This window comes from Mesocricetus auratus, unplaced genomic scaffold (genome assembly GCF_017639785.1).
Source record: "Mesocricetus auratus isolate SY011 unplaced genomic scaffold, BCM_Maur_2.0 Super-Scaffold_4256, whole genome shotgun sequence".
Taxonomy (NCBI): domain Eukaryota; kingdom Metazoa; phylum Chordata; class Mammalia; order Rodentia; family Cricetidae; genus Mesocricetus; species Mesocricetus auratus.
The window spans coordinates 52,626,716-52,633,494 of NW_024429182.1; positions in this window are offsets into that span (position 1 = coordinate 52,626,716).

The following is a 6,779-nucleotide window of genomic DNA, read 5'->3' on the forward strand; positions in this document are numbered from 1 at the left end:
AAAACCCTTGCTGCTGCTAGGCAAGAGGCCTGTCCAATGGTGCCTGCACGCTCTCCTGCCCCTCTGTTCTGGGACCCTCAGCTTACCAAACTGGAGCTCTCCAGCCAGGCCCTGGGCTCACACCTGCACTTACTAGTCTTTGATAAGCTCTAGTTTCTCTGCCTTGGTTTTTCACCTGTAATGTGGGACTCACTATTACCCGTTAGCTGTGTGTACTACACTAGTTATACCTGTATGTAGGGAAACTGTATAACAGAGCCCCAAATACCCAAAACAGAATTTGTCTCTTGTTCACCTAAGGCTCACCTGGGCTTCACCTGGGCTTCACCTGGACTTTATTCACTTTAGGGCCTTGGTCCTTATGGCCCTACCATCCTCAGTACTGGACTTTGAAGGTCACAGGGAAGTTCAGAGCCCCTGGAGGGTTCGGATTTTAATGGTCTCATTATGTAGCTCTGATTGGCCTGCAATTAGATTTGTAGACCAGGCTGGTCTCCTTCTGTTGGGCTTAAGCTTTTCTTTTTTGATCCAAGTTTTGTAGCCCAGGCTTGAGCTCATAGTAACAATCCTGTCAAGCTCTCAAGTGATGGGAACACAGACATACTCTTCCATTCCTAGTTAGAGTTGGTCACAAAGTCTACCTAACCTAGGTGACCATCAGCTATTTTTTTAAGACATATATTTTTCAAACAACTAATAAAAGAATTTGTTGCTGGGCGTTAGTGGCACATGCCTTTAATCCCAGCACTCTGGAGGCAGAGACAGGTGGATCTCTATGAGTTTGAGGCCAGCCTGGTCTACAGAGCAAGTTCCAGGACAGCCTCCAAAACAATACAGAGAAGCCCTGTCTCCGGGAAAAAAAAAAAGAATTTGTTTTTTGAGAAAGTTTCTTTATGCAGCCCTGGCTATCCTGGAATTCACTATGTAGACCAGGTTGGCCTTGAATTTAGGAGTTCCACGTGTCTCTTCCTCTAGAGTGCTGGGATTAAAGGTGTGTGCCGCCACCACCTGGCTGAGAAAAATAATTTTAAAAGTAGGACTTATTTTTAATTGTATGTGTGTGATAATTCACAGATGCCCTCAGAGGTTGGAGGTGTCATCTCCTGGAACTGGAGTTGCAGGCAGGTGTAATCTGTCCATTGTGAGTGCTGGGAACCAAACTCGGGTCCTGTGGAGGAGCAGTGCATGCTTTTAATCACTGAACCGTTCCTCCAGCCCCACATCAGCTGTTTTCTATCATAGGGCCTAAGAACAGTGGGAGAGGGCTAGCCTTCTGAGTCAGAGGACACAGGCCTCAAAAGGGCAATGCTTCTAGCAGGGCCAGGTGTCTGGATACTATGGCCCTCTGGGTACCACTGAATATCAAAGGGGGGCAGTCTATCATACTGACCTGTTGGATTGTGCCAGGGAGAAGACTTTCCCTCTGTTCTTGAGCTATCAGAGAGCCTTGAGCAAAGGCCTATGTGAATGCTTCAGCCTTGGGTGTGGCACAGCCAGTGTCAGCCAAAGTCTATGACCCTCACTGCCAACTGGAAAGCTCCTACACCTCACTGCAGGATTTGTTCAGCAAACACCTACACAGAGGAGAGAGATGGGCTTCTAGGTACTCACCAGAAAGAAACATGAGGGACAAGACTGACCTCACCCATTGCTGGAGAAGGTGCATGGACACAGAAATCATATCCTGCTGGTGGACACGTCAGTGGGGAACCCACTTTGGAAAATCATTTGGTAGTTGCTCATCTACTCTATTGCCTTATTTGTTTGACCCATGATCCCGCTGGTCATTTAGATGTCTTCCCAAGAGAAGTCTAGGCTGGCATTCACCAAGTCATGAAGAGTACTCACATTTGGGCATTGTAGGGAGAGGAGGGAAAACAGCATATTCACAACACTTGAAGGCAAAAACAGGGAGGACCAGGAGTTCAAGGACATTTTCAGATGCACAGCAAGTCTGAGGTAAGAAAACAAAAAAATAAAAAGAGGAGCTGGAGAAATATCTCAGCAGTTAAAAGCATTGGATGCTCTTCCAGAGGACCCAGTTTTCAATTCCTAGCACCTACATGAGGGTTAATAGTGTCTGTAACTCCAGTTCCAGGGGTTCTAATGCTCTCCTCTGCTATCCTCAGGCACCAGACATGCATTGGGGCAAGGCATATATGTAGGCAAAACATCCATACACAAAAACTAAATATTAGAAATAAAAAGATGCTTATATAGTCTCGTCTCCACTGGAAAACAGCCTGATAGCCATACACAGGTCATACGTGTGTGTGTGTGTGTGTGTGTGTGTGTGTGTGTGTGTGTGTGTGTGACAAAAAAAAACATTGAAAAAGATCTAGGACGGGGCTGGGTGTGGCACATGCCTTTAATCCCAGCACTCAGGAAGCAGAGGCAGGAGGATCTCTGTGAGTGCAAGGCCAGCCTGGTCTATACAGCAAGTGTGAGACCAGCTAGAGTCACATAGTGAGACCCTGCCTCAAAAAAAAAAAAAGAGTCTTTGTTAACAACAGGTAAATCTTTTTCTTTTCTTTTCTTTGGTTTTTCAAAACAGGGTTTCTCTGTGGCTTTGGAAGCTGCCCTGAAAGAGGCTGTCTTGTAGACCAGGCTGGCCTCAGACTCCCAGAGATCTGCCTGCCTCTGCTTCCTGAGTGCTGGGATTAAAGGCGTGTGCCACCAACGCCCAGCACAACAGAAAAATCTTTTATAGATCATGGTAAGCAAAAAAATAAATAAATAAATAAAAAGCCAAATGCATACATTGGGTGATGTAATGCATTTAGATGCAGTTTTAACAAATAAAAATTCAGAGGCCAGGAATGGCAACACATGCCTATAATCCTTGCCTTTGGACAGAGACAGGAGAATCCCAAGTTCAAGGCTACTGGGCTACAATTTTGAAGCAGTCTGGCTGGGCTATAAAGTAAGAGGCTTTCAAAAACTATCAGGGACTGGCCAGGTATTGGTGGCACACACCTTTAATCCAGCACACAGGAGGCAGAGGCAGGTGGATCTCTGTGAGTTCAAGGCCAGCCTGGTCTACAGAGCAAGTTCTAGGACAGCCTGGGCTGCACAGAGAAACCCTGTCTAGAAAAACAAAACAAAACTAGAAAGGACAGATGGGCTGCTGTGAGAAATGGGTAAAGGGAAGTCTGGGGCCAGCAGTGGGAGAATTGCTCTGCCAAGAGCAGATAGTAAGAGCCTCTCCTTTGCGGATGCATGCAGTTTGACACCTGAAGTTCCCTGTCATGGACCCTGGCTCATAGTGAGCACGCATGTTAATCGTGACTGTCAACTTGGTGCAATTTAGAGCATACCTAAAGATGTAAGGTGAGCATATCTTAGATTAGCTTGAGGTGGAAGACCCACTGTGAATGTGGGCAGCACCAGCCTGTGGTTGAGGTACTGAACTGAATAAGATGGGGAAGCCAATTGAGCACCGGCATTCACCTTTGCTTCCTGACGGGGACTCCAAGGTGACCAGCCACCTCACTCCTGCCACCACGACTCCCCAGTCATGTTACACTGTACCCGAGACTGGGAGCCAAAACAAACCCTTAAACCACTCTTGTCAGGCATTCTGTGCCAGCAACAGGCAATTAGTGCATGGACATCAGTGCCTGGAAGCAGACTGGAAAGGCATGGGGCATACTCTGGGAGGCAGGAACAAGAGGAGGGATACAGGAAAGAGGAGGGTCAGTCTAAAGGGAAGGTTTTTCAGGGTTCTGCTAACCCATTTAGTCATAACCTCCAAGACATCATTGTCATTTAAAAATGAAAATTACCAGCACTCAGGAGGCAGAGGCAGGTGGATCTCTGTGAGTTCGAGGCCAGCCTGGTCTACAAGAGCTAGTTCCAGGACAGCCTCCAAAAGCCTCAGAGAAACCCTGCCTCAAAAAAATAAAATAAAAATGAAAATTAATGTATTTTACCTGCATGTGTGTCTGTGCGTCACTTGGTAGTTTAGTGAACTGCCATGTGGGTGCTGGGAAACAAACATGGGTCCTCTGTCCTCTGATAGAGCAGCCAGTGCTTTATCTGCTGAGCTCTCCCCAGCCTATTGTCCTGCAGAATGAGTTAAAATGATTTAGCCTGTTTTGGTTTGGGTCTCTCAACATAGCCCTTGGCTGTCCTGGAACTCACTATGTAGGCCAGGCTGGCCTCCAACTCAGAGATACTCCTGCCTCTGCCTACTGGGTCCTGGGATTAAAGGTGTGCACCACCTGGCATTATGATCTTTTAGCATGAGTTAAACTTACTTATCCTCCTATACAGACAGGGTGCTCTGTGTTGTCTGTTTCTTTCAATCACTCAGTGTATTTGCTGAGCACCTAATTGGCACACCTGCCCAGTTCTTGTTCCTAGAGATGAATGAGGATGCTGTCCTGCTTGTATGACAGGAGGCATTGATAGGACTGATGAGCAGAGCTTACATGAATCGGCAACACTTAATATCTGATGTCAAGTACTGGGCAAGAAAAGACAGGAGCCAGGCATTGGTGGTGCACGCCTTTAATCCCAGAACTCGGGAGGCAGAGGCAGGCGGATCTCTGTGAGTTCAAGACCACCCTGGTCTACAGAGCAAGTTCCAGGACAGCTTCCAAAGCAATTCAGAGAAACCCTGTCAAGAAGAAGGAGGAGGAGGAAGAGGAGGAGGAGGAGGAGGAAGAAGAAGAAGAAGAAGAAGAAGAAGAAGAAGAAGAAGAAGAAGAAGAAGAAGAAGAAGAAGAAGAAGAAGAAGAAGAGACACGAGGATTGGAGTGAGAGAGAGAGACTTCCCAACTCCATCATTTTACTAGGGACAGGAAACTGTTGGTGAAGGGCCCAAGTGCCAGTTCCTGACTCTGAGGCAGTGGTCCTTGCTTCCAGCCACAGGCTTTACCTTACACTCTATCTTAACTTGGTGTCCAATATTGGATTTGTTTCCCTTCCTGATTTCTTTTTTTTTTTTTTTTTTTTTGGTTTTTCAAATCAGGCTCCTTCCTGATTTCTTAGACTTGTCTTCTATGCACACCATACTTTTAAATAAATTAATAATTAAAACAGGGTCTCACTATGTAGCACTGTCTGGCCTGGAACTTGCTATGTTGACCAAGCTGACCTCCTCAGAGCCCTGCTGACCTCTGCCTGTCCCCACCTCTGGCTGTTGTGAAGAAAGCTGAACATTGCACCCGTGGATGCCCTGCTTTTGTTCTTTTGCTACATTTACATGCTGAGTGGAACTGACAGATAACATGGTGTGGAGATTTGAATGAGAATGACCCCTACAGGCTCATAGATTTGAATGACTTAGTTACCAGTTGTGGGCTGTTTAGAAATGATTAGGTGTGGTCTTGTTGGAGGTAAGTTCTCAGATACTCCAACACCAGTCCTACCTGCCTCCTGCCACAGTTCCTGCTATGATGGCCATGCTAACTCTCTGAAACTGTAACCCCCCCCCCCCCCGTTAAATGTTTTCCGTTATGAGTCGCCTTGGTCATGGTGTCTCTTCACAGCAAGAGAACAGTGACTGAGACACATGGCCATTCTATATTTAATTAACTACCTAGTTAATTGTATTACTTTTTATGTGTATGAGTGTTTGCCTGCATGTTTGGGTTTCAGAGGTCAGAGCGGGCTCTGGATTCTCTAGAACGTGAGTTACAGAGGGTTGTGAGCCCTCATGTGCTGTGAAGGAAACCCAGGTCCTCTGCAAGGGCAAACACTGCCTCTAACCACTGAGCAATCTCTCCAGTCTCCCGATCCACACCCAATTTTTTTTTTTTGAGACAGTGTCTCTCATAGCTCAGGTTGGCTTCAAATTCAGTGTGTAGTCAAGGATGGTGTTGAACTTCTGATGCTCCTGCCCATTTCCTGAGTGCTGGCATTACAGGTGTATCCCACCATACCAGGCTAAGGGATCTTACTGCTGAGCCCTTCCTTCTATTGTGTTGATCTCTGTGTTGTTTTTCTTTCAAGTTTGTCTTTATGCTAGTTCCATGCTGTCTGACTGCTGAAGCTTTTTTTTTTTTTTTTTTTGAGACAGGGTTACTGTTTTTAGCCCTGGCTGTCCTAGAACTCGTTCTGTAGACCAGGCAGGCTGACCTTGATCCATCTGCCCCTGGCTCCTGAATGCTGGGATTAAAAAGGCGCTGCTGGGCCGACTGAAGCTTTTACAAAGCCTTTCAGATCAGAAAATGTAAAATATGTCATTTTGAATATTTAATGTATAAGCGTGCTCTATCTGCATGTATGCCTGCACACAGAAGAGGGCACCAGATTTCATTACAGATGGCTATGTGGTTACCTGGGACTTGAACTCAGGACCTCTGGAAGAGCAGCCAGTGCTCTTAACCTCTGAGCCATCTCTCCAGCGGACACCCCTCCATAATGCTATGTTTTTGTTCCAAGACTATTTCCCTATATCCTGGGTCCTTTGAGTTTCCATATGAATTTTAGGTCAGCTTATCAGGACCTGGAAGGATAGCTGAGGTGTTGGGGCTTTTTTTCCCTTATTTATTTGGGAGGGGGACAGCATGCACAGGTGTGGGAACCAGGACAACTTGAGAGCTTCAGCTCTCTGTCCACCCTGTGGGTTTCCGGGATAGAGTCTGAGTCACCAGGCTTGTCTGCAAGTGCCTGTTTTACCTGGAGCATCTCACCAGCCGACTGCTGAGGTTTTGCCAGGGACATGGCAAAATTGTTCTGTGGAGATTGCTACTCTCTGGGCTTGTTTTAGTGACAGATGCTTTTCTTTCTGGTTAAGAATTACATTTTTTAGTTGGGTGGTGGTGGCACAC